This window comes from Arachis hypogaea, chromosome 14 (genome assembly GCF_003086295.3).
Source record: "Arachis hypogaea cultivar Tifrunner chromosome 14, arahy.Tifrunner.gnm2.J5K5, whole genome shotgun sequence".
NCBI classification, from domain to species: domain Eukaryota; kingdom Viridiplantae; phylum Streptophyta; class Magnoliopsida; order Fabales; family Fabaceae; genus Arachis; species Arachis hypogaea.
Genome location: NC_092049.1, coordinates 82938348 through 82954333, shown reverse-complemented (window position 1 = coordinate 82954333; position 15986 = coordinate 82938348). Strand labels below are relative to the sequence as shown.

Here is a 15986-nt window from a genome sequence, read left to right as displayed (position 1 = left end):
TTCTCCACGAAGGATTATAGGTGTTTCCATAGGGTTCTCCCATGTAATTCACCTTTTCCATTGCTGGGTTCTCAAGATCATAAGCTTCTTCTTCAGAGGAAGCTTCCTTAGTACTGCCTGTTGCTGCTTGCATTTCAGACAGACTCTGAGAAATCATATTGACTTGTTGGGTCAATATTTTATTCTGAGCTAATATGGCATTCAGAGTATCAATCTCAAGAACTCCTTTCTTCTGAGCTATCCCATTATTCACAGGATTCCTCTCAGAGGTGTACATGAATTGGTTATTTGCAACCATTTCAATGAGTTCTTGAGCTTCTGCAGGCGTCTTCTTTAGATGAAGATATCCTCCAGCAGAGCTATCTAATGACATCTTGGATAGTTCAGACAGACCATAATAGAAAATTCCTATGATGCTCCATTCAGAAAGCATGTCAGAAGGACATCTTCTGATTAATTTCTTGTATCTTTCCCAAGCTTCATAGAGGGATTCACCTTCCTTCTGTCTGAAGGTTTGGACTTCCACTCTAAGCTTGCTCAATTTTTGAGGTGGAAAGAACTTTGACAAGAAGGCATTGACTAGATTTTCCCAAGAGTCCAGGCTGTCTTTAGGTTGTGAATCCAACCATGTCCTAGCTCTGTCTCTTACAGCAAAAGGAAAGAGCATAAGTCTGTAGACTTCAGGGTCAACCCCATTGGTCTTAACAGTGTCACAGATTTGCAAGAATTCAGCCAAGAGCTAATGAGGATCTTCCAATGGAAGTCCATGAAACTTGCAATTCTGTTGCATTAGAGAAACTAATTGAGGCTTAAGCTCAAAGTTGTTTGCTCTAATGGCAGGGATTGAGATGCTTCTCCCACAAAAATCAAGAGTAGGTGCAGTAAAGTCACCAAGCACCTTCCTTACATTGTTGGTGTTTTCGACTGCCATGGCTTCTTCTTGTTTAAAAAGCTCTGTTAGGTCCTCTACAGAGAGTTATACTTTAGCTTCTCTCAGCTTTCTCTTCAAGGTCCTTTCAGGTTCAGGATCAGCTTGAACAAGTATGCCTTTATCTTTGCTTCTGCTAATATGAAAGAGAAGAGAACAAGAAAGTAGGGAATCCTCTATGTCACAGTATAGAGATTCCTTGAGGTGTCAGAGGAAAAGAAGAATAGAAGGAGGGGTAGATGGAAAAGAATTCGAACATATAAAGAAGGAGGGAGTTCGAATTGTAACTTGAGGAGGAGTGTTAGTCCTTTAAATAGAAGGATGTGAGAAGAGGGGAAGAATTTTCGAAAATAAAGTAAAAGATTTTGAAATAATTAAAAGAAATTTTGAAAAATTGATTGATGATTTTCGAAAACTAAAATTGGGAAAGAAATTAAGTGATTTTTGAAAAAGATTTTGAAATTAGAAATAAAAAAGATATGATTGAGAGTTAATTTTGAAAAAGATGTGATTGAAAAGATATGATTGAGAAGATATGATTGAAAATCAATTTAGAAAAAGAAAGTTTTAAAAATTAAAGTTGATTACTTGACTAACAAGAAATTAAAAGATATGATTCTTAAATTTAAAATTTGATCATTTCTTAATAGGCAAGTAACAACTTGAAAATTTTTGAAGTAAATCTTGAATTGAAGCAAGGATTTTTGAAAATAGTAAAAATAAATATAAAATGGAAAGAAATTGATTTTGAAAGAGATATGATTGAAAAGATATGATTTGAAAAAGATTTGATTTTGAAAAATTATGAAAACTTGAAAAAAATGTGAATTAAAAACAAAATCTTCCCTCTAGTGTCATCCTGGCGTTAAATGCCCAGAATGGTGCCCATTCTGGCGTTTAACGCCCAAATCTCTACCTTTTTGGGCGTTAAACGCCCAGCCAGGTACCTTGGCTGGCGTTTAAACGCCAGTTTTCCTTCTTCACTGGGCGTTTTGAACGCCCAGCTTTTTCTGTTTGATTCCTCTGCTGAATGTTCTGAATCTTCAATTCTCTGTATTATTGACTTGAAAAGACATAGTTTTAAAAAATATTTTTGAATTTTTGATGATGGGAATCAATAAAAAATGCAACTAAGATCAAATAAACAATGCATGTAAGACACCAAACTTAAAAGTTTGTATACTAAGGACTATAACAATGTAAAAATGCATGTAAGAAACAACAAAACATACAAAACAAGAGAATTTGAAGATCAAAGCAATGAAATCATCAAGAACAACTTGAAGATCAATGAAGAACAATATGTATAAATTTTCGAAAATTAGAAGGATAAAGACATGCAATTGACACCAAACTTAAAATTAGACAATAGACTCAAACAAGAAACATAAAATATTTTTGGTTTTATGGTTTTATAAATTTTTTTTTTGTATTTTTTTTCGAAAATTATATAGAAAAGAAAATAAAGAGAATCAAAACTTTTAATAAGAATTCCAGGAATCATGCAATGTTAGTCTAAAGCTTCAGTCTAAAAAGATTAGACATGTTTGGCCAAGCTTCAGCAGGACATTACATTCAATAGCTAAATTGATGAGAATCAATCAGCTTTTGTGATGGTGGGAACATCACCTTGAAACTCTAGAATTTATTCTTAAAAATTCTGAAAAGTACTTAATCTAAGCAACAAGATGAACCGTTAGTTGTCCAAACTCGAACAATCCCCAGCAACGGCGCCAAAAACTTGGTAGGCAAAATTGTGATCATCAACAATGGCGCCAAAGGCTTGGAGCTCTCAAACGTGAATCACACTTTGTCACAATTCCGCACAACTAACCAGCAAGTGCACTGGGTCGTCAAAGTAATAAACCTTACGTGAGTAAGGGTCGATCCCACGGAGATTGTCGGCTTGAAGCAAGCTATGGTCATCTTGTAAATCTCAGTCAGGCAGATTCAAATGGTTATGGAGTTTAAGGTGATGAAAATAAACATAAAATAAAGATAGAGATACTTATGTAATTCATTGGTGGATTTCACATAAGCGTATGAAGATGCATTGTTCCCCTTGAACCTCTGCTTTCCTATTGCCTTCTTCCAATCATTCATAATCCTTTCCATGGCAAGCTTTATGTTGGGCATCACCGTTGTCAATGGCTATATCCCGTCCTCTCAGTAAAAATGGTCCTGATGCTCTGTCACAACATCGGCTAATCAGCAGTCGGTTCTCGATCATGTCGGAATAGGATCCATTGATCCTTTTACGTCTGTCACACGCCCCACAATCGCGAGTTTGAAGCTCGTCATAGTCATCCCTTCCCAGATCCTACTCGGAATACCACACACAAGGTTTAGACTTTTCAGATATCAGGAATGGCCGCCAATAATTCCAGCCTATACCACGAAGGTTCCAATCTTAGATTAGAAACCCAAGAGATACGCATTCAAGCCATTGCTAGTAGAACAAAGGTGGTTGTCAGGCACATGTTCATAGGTGAGAATGATGATAAGTGTCACGGATCATCACATTCATCAAGTTGAAGAACGAATGAATATCTTAGAGAAGAAGTAGGTGTGAATTGAATAGAAAAATAGTAGTACTTTGTATTAATTCATGAAGAACAGCAGAGCTCCACACCTTAATCTATGGTGTGTAGAAACTCCACCGTTGAAAATACATAAGAACAAGGTCTAGGCATGGCCGTATGGCCAGCCTCCAAACGTGTCTAGGGACTAAACGTCCGAAGATACATAGATGAAAATACAATAGCAAAAGGTCCTATTTATAGAGAACTAGTAGCCTAGGGTTTACAGAAATCAGTAATTAATGCAGAAATCTTCTTCCGGGCCCACTTGGTGTGTGCTTGGGCTGAGCATTGAAGCTTTCATGTGTAGAGACTTTTCTTGGAGTTAAACGCCAAATTTTGTGCCAGTTTGGGCGTTTAACTCCAGCTTTTGTGCCAGTTTTGGAGTTAAACGCCAGAATTCTTGAGCTGAATTGGAACGCCAATTTGGGCTATCAAATCTTGGGCAAAGTATGGACTATTATATATTGCTGGAAAGCCCAAGATGTCTACTTTCCAACGCAATTGAGAGCGCGTCAATTGGGCTTATGTAGCTCCAGAAAATCCACTTTGAGTGCAGGGAGGTCAGAATCCAACAGCATCTGCAGTCCTTTTTCAGCCTCTGAATTAGATTTTTGCTCAGGTCCCTCAATTTCAGCCAGAAAATACCTGAAATCATAGAAAAACACACAAACTCATAGTAAAGTCCAGAAGAGTAATTTTTATTTAAAAACTAATAAAAATATAATAAAAACTAATTAAAATATACTAAAAACATACTAAAAACAATGGCGAAAAGCGTATAAATTATCCGCTCATCATGTTTTCAAGCCATATTTAAAGCAAATCAAGATGAAATTTATAAGAAAACACAAGTGCAGTTCAAGTGAAGCAACACAAGGCTGGCGCAAGGCGCCAGGAACAGGCACCCAATGCCTAATGCATGAACATCTTTCCTTTATTTTCTGTTTATTTTAAGTTAGAATTTAATGAGTTTTAATCTTATTTTAGTGTTTGAAACTCCTTTGGATGCTACTTTGAGTTGCTTTGGTGTTTTAATTATTTTAGGTGAAGTTCAGATCAGTTTGGCAGAGTTTGTGTGCAAGAAAAGAGAAGAATTGAAAGCTGTCAAGCTGGCGCTAAACGCGGACCTGGGCGTTTAGCGCCAGGAGCTCAGAAACGCGTGGAAGCCCTCTGCCCACAAGGGTGCTAAATGCTAGATTTGGTGTTTAGCACTAATGAGCCGGAGCCCACTTCATCAAAGGAGCATCTTTAGTTGGATTTAGCTTTTAATTACTCTATTTTATTTTATTTTAGCAATTTTTAATTACAAATGATACGTGAGCATCTTATACCCTTTTTACTAGCATTTTCTAGTTGTTTTTAGTTAGATTTTATTTACTTTTACATGATTTTAGTGCAAAAATCCTCTTTGGACGCTACTTTGAGTTGTCTTGGTATTTTTATGATTTCAGGTACAATTCGGAACAATTTTGCGAAGTTTGGAGCAAAAAGAAGAAATACTGGTAGCATCCCCCCTGGGCGCTAAACGCCCAACTGGCGTTTAGCACCAGCAGATGACCTCAGCATGCACGAGTTTTACTCCCCGTAGGGCGTTTCACGCCAGCAGCCAGTCCAAAACACTTTCTCTTGGCCCTCCAAGTGGACTTAGCACTCTCTAGTTTAATTTTTTTGTAAATTTATTTACAGATAATATCTTTTAGGTCTAGTATTTATTATTAGGTTAGTATTTAAGGAATAAGATGCACCCTTTCTAGGGCATCAAGCATCATTAGACGGCAATTGTGTTTTCTCTGTATGTTTGAGCAACTAAACCTCTCTTGGTTAAGGTTAGAAGCTCTATTTATTTCTATGGATTATAACTATTATTTTTCTATTTTAATTTATGTTCGACTCAATTCTAAGGATTGTTTTCGCTCTTAATCTTATGAACTGGGTGGAATGAGAGTATGACCCTTTTTTACATGAGTTCTTGTGATTCTCGAGAGAGTTATCTCGCTTGAACTATAGCTTGAAAACAAATTCCTCTTAAATCACTAATTGCATGAACTAATTTGGATATGTGACATATAATCCTGTTAGTCTTGGATAATTAGGATTTTTGTGGCGCTAAACTAGTTTTTTGAACTTCACCCTCTAATCGGAATTAAGTGACCATGAGAGTGGAAGTTAATGAAGGTTAGAGGAGGCTAAATCACTAAGAGATTAAGGTTTAGACATTTAAAGTTTTCCATACAATGAATCATTCATTGTTAAAATAGTTGGTAAGACATTTTAATCTAGAAAGATAAACATCTCCGAGACCTTAACTATTTTCTCATACTGTTTTGACACCTGACTTTTATTTGCTTTTCTTTACTCTCTTGTTTATGGTTTATGCGAATTGCAACTCACTAAACCCCTTTTTGATTCTCCTGACTAAGTCCAACCAGACAACCATTACTAGCTCAATCCGACAATCCTCGTGGGATCGACCCTCACTCACCTGAGGTATTACTTGGATGACCCGGTGCACTTGCCGGTTAAGCTGTGGGAAATTCGATTTCCTGCACCAAAATTGAATTGATGGTAAGAAGACTAGAAATTAAATTGCAAGAAAGGAAAGCAAACAACTAAATATAACAATTACTAAAGAGGCATTCATGGCAAGGATTGAGAATTAAGGTGTTCTATCCTAGTCATTAATCATAACACAATAATTATCAAGAGATAATCCTATTTCGTTATCTCCAACATCGGGAGAAAATCAAATAAGACTAGTTAATCTCAATCAATAAGTCCTAATCTACTTATGAATTGAATTAGCAAAAGATTAGCGTCAATGAAAACAATATTAACTAACAACTCTAGATCTCTAACATAAGTTGGGTATTAATGACTCAAGAGCACCTAATTTCTCTTTCTAAGCCAAGAATGCACAAAATCAACTCTAAAACTAACCCAAGCATTTTATCAAACACTTGGTGTGCATAAAAATAAAAACATAATAAATTGCATGAATAATAAAATCTACTACTACCAAATGCAAGAAAATAACAATAATAACTCAAACAAACAACAAGAAACATAAAAAGACATCAATTGCGTTAAAGGATATGAAAATGAACAAGAGTGTTTATAAGACTAAAGTAGTATAAAAGAGAAATTAACAAAAGAAACTAAGAGAATTAAACTACTAAAGCATGAAAATGTAAAGAGAACTACACTAAAACAAGAATTAAAAAGTGAAATTAAAGAGAAACTTAAACTAAGAACCCTAATTTTAGAGAGAAGAGGGAGCTTCTCTCTAGAAAACTACCCTAAAACATGATTCCTAAGCTGCCTAATTGCTCTTCCCTTCACCCTTATTGAATTTGGCCTCTAATAGCTTCAGAAATGAGTTGGATTGGGCCTAAAGTAGCTCAGAAATCACCGCCCAACGTGTTTCTTTAATGAGGTCACGTGCTGCTTGTCACGCGTACGCGTCGCTTGGCCAATTTCTGGTCACGCGTACGCATGGGTCACGTGTACGCGGAATTGGCCAGATTTCCAAATCCTCATTTCTTCGTGAATTCTCCACTTTTACATGCTTTTCTTCATTCCTTCAATCCAATCTTTGCCTTCTAAACCTAAAATCACTTCATCAAACACACCAAGGTGTCAAATAGAATTAAAGTGAATTAAATTTAGCCATTTTATGGCTGATGCCAAGGCATTTTGCAAGTTTTACTGACATTTTCTTTACTGTTTTAGGGTAGTTTCATGCATTTTCTTAGGAAATAAGCAAGTTTCGGGTAAAATTTCACTTACATATTGATTTAAGCATACATTGTGCACTTTACATGATTTCATGAGAATTTTGCATGAATTATATGACAAATTGAATGATGCATGTCTCATGACTTGGATTAGAACTTTGATGCACTTTATTGCTTGATTTCAGGACAAAGGAAGCAAGGAAGAACCACGTTAGCAGCCACGTTAGTTTAACTAACGTGACCACTAACGTGGAATGGGAGCTAGTTTGCAACGTTAATGAGAAAAGTAATCGCCAATAACGCCCTCGAAGCCGTCATAGCCCACGTTAAGAGTCACGTTAACTAAGTTAATGTGAACTCTAACGTGGAAGAAAGAAAATGGAGCCAACATTAGTGACACTTAGCTTTGTCACTAATGTTGGACCAAGCTCATAAGTGGCCACGTTAAGAGCCACGTTAACTCAGTTAACGTGGACTCTAACGTTGGGAAGCAAAAGAGAAGCCAACGTTAGTGACACTCACCTTTGTCACTAACGTTGGCCAAGCCACAATGAGCCACGTTAACTTAGTTAACATGGAAGCTAACGTGGAGAAAGCATGTGATCGCCAACGTTAGTGACACTTACCTTTGTCACTAACGTTGGGGTGAACCCACACAAGCCACTATGAGCAACGTTAACTTAGTTAATGTGGAAGCTAACGTAGATAAGAGAAATGATGAGCCAACGTTAGTGACACTCACCTTTGTCACTAACGTTGGAGATGGCTAGCATTACTATGTTAGAAGCCACGTTAACCTAGTTAACGTGGACTCTAACGAGGGAAGTAGGGGCACATTGGAACGTTAGTGACAAAGGTAAATGTTACTAACGTTCTCGAAGGATTGGCAAGATTACGTTAAGAGCCACGTTAACTAAGTTAACGTGGACTCTAACGTAGGGGGAAGGGAAGTCTCTCAACGTTATTGGAAAAGGTGAGTCCCAATAACGTGTGCGAAGGATCAAGAGGCAACGTTAGTGGTCACGTTGGTGTCACTAACGTTGAAGTTAACGTGGATTATCCTTGGGTGAGGAACGTTAGTGAAAAAGGTGATTGCCACTAACGTTCTCGAACCCACACTCTCACTTAACGTTAATGCCACTAACGTCCTGAGCTAAACACCCTGCCGACTCCACACTTTCTCTCTGCAAGTTAAGCTAAGCCCACTGCGGAAGATAACTGCTTCAAACTCAAGATCCAAAGGCCCATATCCAAGACTTGAAGAACCAACTAGAAGATCAGAAGAGTAGTATATATAGGAGTAGTTTTGAATTAGAAAGAAGCTTTTGGGGGGATGGGTAATTGAGAACTACTCTCTATATAATTTACTTTCTCTGCACTTCTAGTTCTAGTTTTTATAATGTATTTTCCATCTTTGTTTTCCATTTCCAGAGCTATGAACAACTAAACCTCTTTCATTGGGTTAGGGAGCTCTGTTGTAATTTGATGGATCAATACTAATTTTCATTACTCTTCTTCTATCTTTTCTCTTGATTTTACTAGAAAGCTTTCAATCTTCATCCAATTGGGTAGTTATCTTAGAAAAGAAGCTATTCATCCTTGGATCTCTTCTGAACCTTGAAAGAGGAATGAAGAGATCATGCTAGAAATGCTTTCTCATGTTGGACTAAATTGGGTTTGGTTGGGTATGGTGACTATAATCCTACCAACACTTGATTTGGGAATGCATGTGGTATAATCAGTGACCATACTTCATCTCTTCTCATGAGCAATTGACCAAGGAATTGGCTATTGATCAAGATTTGAGAGTTTGAATTACCAAGGAATTGGAATTCGATCACTTAAGATTGCCAAGGAGATCAATGAATGCATTGATTGAGGAAGAGATGAAAATGAACTTGATCCGGAGAATGTAACATCTCCTAAGCCCAATGAATCCCCATTTCTGATCTTACCCATTCTCTTTAATTTCTGCAATTTACTTTTATGAGCATCTTCCCCATTCCCATTTACAATTCTGCAATTTACTTTCCGTCATTTACTTTCAGCTCTTTACTTTCAGCATTTACATTTTCTGCTATTTACTTTCCCGCAATTTAATTTCCTGCAACTCTCAAACCAAATTCTGCTTCGCTCAACTAGAACATTCCTCTAATTAAAGTTGCTTGACCAATCAATCCCTGTGGGATTCGACCTCACTCTATTGTGAGTTTTTACTTGATGACAAATTGGTATACTTGCCGAAGGAAAATTGTTGAGAGACAAGTTTCTGTGCTATTAAGTTTATGGCGCCGTTGCCGGGGATTGATTTTGTATCAACAATGATTAAATTAGAGGATAACTAGATTGGGCATTTTTCTTTTGTTTGATTTAAATTTCTGTTTGAGTTAATTACTTTCAGTTTTAGTTATTTTCCTCCCTTCCCCCTACTCTTTTTTCTTAGTTATTTACCATTCAGTACACTAACCCACTAACTGTTTGATATATTGCATCACTCACACTAACAGCAATTTTAACAAGAGTGCTTTCTGTATCTATTTCCTTGCTTGTGCCTTGTTGGTTGTATGACAAGGAGAAGAAGCGGGGCTTCAACTTCCTTTGATTCTGAACCTGAGAGGACCTTCCTTAGATTAAGGAGGGAAGCAAGAGGAAATAGAGTAGTTGGTGCTGAAGAAGAGGAGGAGTACTTTGAACCAGACATGGATGAGAACATGGAGAACCATCATGAAGAAGAGGCTCACAACCATGGCAGAGAGGGTCTAGCAAATCATGCTGGCCAAGAGAGAAGAGTTCTAGGCTCTTACATCAACCCAAACCCAAGAAACTGTGGAAGCAGCATCCAAAGGCCAACCATACATGCCAACAACTTTGAACTAAAGCCACAGCTCATCACCCTTGTTCAGAACAATTGTTCATTCGGAGGAGGTGTCCAAGAAGACCCCAATCAACATCTAACCACCTTCCTGAGGATATGTGATACTGTGAAGTCTAATGGTGTTCATCCTGACACCTATAGACTACTTCTGTTCCCTTTCTCACTTAAGGACAAGGCATCTAAATGGCTGGAATCCTTCCCAAAGAAGAGTTTAGCACCCTGAGAAGATGTGGTGAACAAATTCTTGGCAAGATTCTATCCTCCTCAACGGATCAACAGGCTGAGAGCTGAGGTGCAAACATTCAGGCAACAAGATGGTGAGACTCTATACGAAGCATGTGAGAGGTTCAAGGACCTGACAAGAAGGTGCCCACCAGATATGTTCAATGAATGGGTACAGCTACACATTTTCTATGAAGGCCTTTCTTATGAATCAAAGAAGGCAGTAGACCATTCATCCGGGGGATCTCTGAACAAGAAGAAGACCATTGAAGAAGCCATATATGTCATTGAGACTGTAGCAGAGAATGACTATTTCTATGCTTCTGAAAGAGGCAACACTAGAGGAGTGATAGAACTAAATAATGTGGATGCACTGCTGGCCCAAAACAAGCTTATTACCAAGCAGCTGGCTGACCTCACCAAGAAGATGGAGAGGAACTAAGTGGCAGCAATCACCACCTCATCATCAACCCAAGAGGGAGTGAATACTGAGGCAGAGGAGGAGCAAGAACAAGCCAACTACATTGGAAACTCACCCAGGCAGACCCATGATCCATACTCCAAAACCTACAACCCTGGTTGGAGGAATCACCCTAACTTTGGGTGGGAAAATCAACAAGATCAAAGACAAGATCAGAGACGTCACAACCACAACAACAATGTAGCTCACTTTGAGCCTAGATATCAACATCACTCTCTAGTTAGCCACTTTGAGCCTCTTATATCCTTTTTATTGAAAAATATCACATTGTAAACCTAAGACAAAAAACCAATAAAGCACCTCGAGCTTAACTTTCTAGGTAACTTAGGGTGTTATGTGTACTTAAGCATGAGATAAGAGTTTTACACGAGGATATTGATGCGCATAAACTTGTTATGCTACGATTTAGGAAATTGCACGATCGGCAAAATTCCTTCCGGCAAGTGCACCGGTTATCGTCAAGTAAAAACTCACAATAGAGTGAGGTCGAATCCCACAAGGATTGGTTGAGTGAGCAATTCGGATTAGAAGTATATTCTAGTTGAGCGGAATCAAAATTTAGATGAGAATTGCAGAATGTAAAATTGCATGAATTAAAGAGCGAGAAGCTAAATTGCTGAAATTAAAAGGGATGGGGTGATTGCATGAATTTAATTGCAGAATGTAAAGAGAAAGTGGTAGATCAGAAATGGGGAATTCATTGGGTGTTAGGAGATATTGAGATCTCCGAATCAAAACATTTCTATCCCTTCCTCAACCAATGCATTCATTGAATTTTGCTTGGCAATCTTATATGATTGGATCCCAATCCCTTGGCTCACCAATTCTCTCTAAAAACGAACAAATTCCCAATCCCTTGGTTTAAATGTTCATAAGAAGAGATGATGCTCGATCACTGATTATACCACACAGTTTCATGAACCACAATTTGGTAGGATTACATGTCACAATATCCATCCAAACCCCAATCCAATTCACTGTGAGAAAGCTTCTCTAGCATGAATCCTCCATTCCTTTCCCAAGGTTCCGAAGGATTCCAATTATGGGTAGTTTCTTTCCCAAGACAACTACCCAATGGAATTAGATCGAGAAGCTTTCTAACAAAATTCAAGAGAAAAGATTGAAGAAGAAGATAAAACTATTATTGATTCATTGAATTACAATAGAGCTCCCTAACCCAATGAAAGGGGTTTAGTGAGTCATAGCTCTGAATTCAATTACAAAACTCAAAGAAAATGATTTCCAGTTCTCTCCCCCTCAGGGGCTGGATTCCCCTTCAATCCCCCCTTTTTGAAATGCAGAAACTAAGGCCTTTAAATAGGCTCCCTAAATTACAAAATGAAAATGAAATTCAAAGCAAATTACAATCAAATGAAAATAAACTATTCTAGATGATTCTTGTGGCCTTGATTTGGTGTTGTTGATGGGCCTTGCTTGCTTGAAGGGTTGAGTGACATAATTGATCCAAAAAGGATAATGATCCATTAAACTACACTCAAACGTTGCACCCCCCTTTCTTGAGTCGTCACTTTGTTCTCTTGTCAACCTTGCCAATTTGATGCCAAATATAGACTATTATACCTCGTTGGAAAGCTATGGATGTCAGCTTTCTAACGCAACTGGAAGCACCTCAATTGGATCTCTACAACTCGAGTTATACTCCATGGAAGGTGAAGAGGTCAGCTGGCCTGATTGCATGTTGGTACTATGCTCTTCTATGCACATTACGGGGCTGTTTTCTCCCTCAATTTTTAGTATCCACCATGCATGCCATATATGCTTGGAAAGCTCTAGATGTCTTCTTTCCAATGCATTTTGAATCACCTCATTTGGAGTTTTGTAGCTCAAGTTATTTATGTTTGAAGAAGGCATGGTCAAGCTGTTCCATATAACACGTTTAAGCTTCAGTTTAAGGTTAAACTGAAGCTTAAACGTGGAAATGGAAAAGGTAGCCCTGGAGGTCGAACACGTTTAAGCTCCAGTTTAAGGTCAAACTGGAGCTTAAACGTGGAAATGGAGAAAGCAACCCTGGAGGAGAAAACTTGGTCGAACACGTTTAAGCTCCAGTTTAAGGTCAAACTGGAGCTTAAACGTGGAAATGGCTCCCTGGTGCACTTCCCAATTCTGGCGTTTAACCTCCAGTTTAAGGTTAAACTGGAGGTTAAACGTGGAATTGCTTCCTGATTGGCATTCTCATTCTGGCGTTTAACCTCCAGTTTAAGGTTAAACTGGAGGTTAAACGTGGAATGCTTCTTTGGTGAGACTTTCATTCTGGCGTTTAACCTCCAGTTTAAGGTTAAACTGGAGGTTAAACTTCAATTCCAGCATTTTTTAGCCTTCATGATTCTGGCGTTTAAGCTCCAGTTTAGGCTTAAACTGGAACTTAAACTCCACATGTGATATTCAAGCTTCCTTTATTGATTTTGTTGCTTCCTTGCCTAGCCTCTTCTTCCCTGAAATCATCCAAACAATTGCATCAAAATCTTGCAAAAATTCATGAGAATTCTTCCATTCATAGCTTTCAAGGAATATAACTAAAAACTCATGGAATTTGCATCAAAATCTTCATGTTGAATGATTTAAGACAAGCATGACTATTTGGCCCAAAATGATTACTTAAGGCTCAAGAAAATGCATAAAACAACTAAAAATAAAAGAAAAAGGCTAGTGAAACTAGCCTAAGATGCCTTGGCATCACAACACCAAACTTAATCCTTGCTTGTCCCCAAGCAAGTTCTGAATTATTGAGAAGAAAGAATGAAACAGAAAGTAAATTCATTAGCCATATCAGTAAGTAATTGACATTGATTAATGGGGTGTTCATGCAGAAAGTTGTTGCAGCATCACTTTATTGTTTCTTAGGTAAGAATGTCACTTTTTATGTTTCCACTAAAACACTGCTTATGGCCTCTTGTTATTCACATATCCTTGGCAAGTTTCTTTTCTTTGTTTTTCTTTTTCTTTGAGCTTATTTGCTCCTTGTTGCTCAGTGTCATGTGTTGCTCAAGCCTTTGGCATTTTCTTTTTCTTATTAGTGCACTACACATATCCACTACAGGCATTTTAGTTCACATTTCTTCTTGAGACATTGGTGCCCAGCACCTCTTTGTGTGACTAAATGTTTTGTATTTAGGTTGCTCTTGATAATGGACTTTTGGTTGATAATCCCGGGTTAGTTAACCCAAGTTACCAAGTGTTGAAACACTCCTCAGAACCTATTCATCCAAGCATATCCTTAATACATAAACACCACAGGCATTTGTTTCAGAAGTTCAAACCATTGGTGCCTAGCTTATTTTCTCATTTTTTTTGCTTTTTGGTTGCCCTTTTTCAGTGGCTTTTTCTTCTTCTTTTTCTTTCTTTTTCATGGCCAAAGACATTTATTTATCAAGATCCATAGACAGCATCCTAATTTCCACTAAAAGTGACAATTCTAACTTTATTTCTTAGTGAGCTGACTATTCAATCAAACATGCATACCACCACTTAATCTTATTTGATTTCTTACCAAATGGAATTGAATTACTTTTGTTCAAACATTTCTTTTATTTTATGGAAACAGAACAAGCATGGCAAGCATTTGTTTAAGAAGATGAAGTTATCCAGACACTTAGACTATCACTTATTTGAAAATTAAACAAACAGACAAACAAAAACTGCAATGACTCAAACTTAAAGCAGGGGTGCATGCAAACTTCAAATATCAGCAATTCAAAGTACAAGCAATTAAGTGACAATACAATCTTTTAGCATCTTCTTTGTTGTTCATCATCCTTCCTAGCCTTGGTGTTCTCTTTGATGATGATGTATATTCCTTCCATGAGATTGATTGTCTTCCTGCAAAGCTATTAGAAGTTGCTTGTTCCCCAAGCACATTGAGAATTGGTTAGCATGCATGGATGTTTGTAGGCCTCTGAACTTAGATTGGTGTGTGAACACGAAACTTAGTTCCTTGCCATATGCAGCAATTGGGATCATATGCAGAAAACCTCATGTGCCTTTATTAAGAAAATAACTATGAACTAAAAAAAAGAAACTATGAACTAGAAATTAAACTATTGTTTAAGTAGTTTCCCTGATTGGTTGGAGCTAGTGACTAGTCATGCTGAGGTAGAAATGTGCTTTTAATGAAGTTTTTGGTGGAACACCAAACTTAGAATCTCACATTCACCCTTGAATTGTTTTGGTGTGCAACACCAAACTTAGCTCCTTGCAATACAGATAAATCTACTTAACTCTTTTATTGAAATAACTAGAAAAGAAAAACTACCTTTGGTTGGGTTGCCTCCCAACAAGCGCTTCTTTAACGTCATTAGCTTGACATGCTGTTCCTGACTTTCTTCCTCTTCCTCCAGTTTGTTAAGAGGAATGACTTCAAGTGGATAAAGGAGCTAGTTAGTGCCCCTTGTTGTGAATGCTTCTTTCCAGCAAGCTTTCCCTTGTGATTGGCTTGAGTGAACTTGCTTGTTGGCTCAGGAGTTGGATTGTTCTTCGACCTTCTCTTCTTCATGGATATGGTCCTTTGTTTCTCGGTCACAATCCTCATTTTGGTGCTTGTTTCTACTGCCTTCACATCCTTGATCTCAGAACTTGGTTGTTGTTGGACAGTTGGAGTATCCTGTTCATCAAAAGCTTCCTGAATTTGTGGTTCAATGAACCCTTCCTCTTTGCAACTCTCTGTGTCATTGGAGTGTGATCTCCCTTGATTGACTTTCTCCCTTTCTTGTTCTTCTGATTCCTCCCTTGGGTTTGCCATGGTATCACTAGAAGAATTGTGGGTAGGGATTTGCTTTGATAGATATCCAATTTGTGCTTCTAGCTTTTGAATGGCAGCACCATGATTTTGTAAGTTGGATATCACTTCTTCCTTAAAGCTTTTCAAATCGGCCACATCTCTGCCCATAGTTGCAATCATTCCTTCTATCCTGTTTAATTGATCTTGAAATTGTTGGTTCGGATTGGGTTGATGAGGTTGATTATCTTGGCTATGATATGGTGGCTGGGAGTATGGGTTTTGTGTGGTATGATAGAGTCTTTGGTTGGAGTGTTGGTAGTGGTATGACTCTTGTGTGTAGTGGAATGAGTCTTGTGGATAGTGAAATGAATTGTATGAATTTGAGAAGGAATTTTGTGCTGAGAAATGCTCAAGTGATGAAGAATTTGG

At 37.8% G+C, this 15986-nt stretch overlaps 1 non-coding gene across 1 annotated transcript; it reads left to right on the top strand.

Annotated features, from left to right (window-relative positions):
* Window positions 1-427: 427 nt before the first annotated feature.
* LOC112746742 (small nucleolar RNA R71) lies at window positions 428-535 on the top strand. The gene has a single exon (XR_003174609.1). It is a non-coding gene; the product is annotated as a small nucleolar RNA R71 (small nucleolar RNA).
* The last annotated feature ends 15451 nt before the right edge of the window (window positions 536-15986 follow it).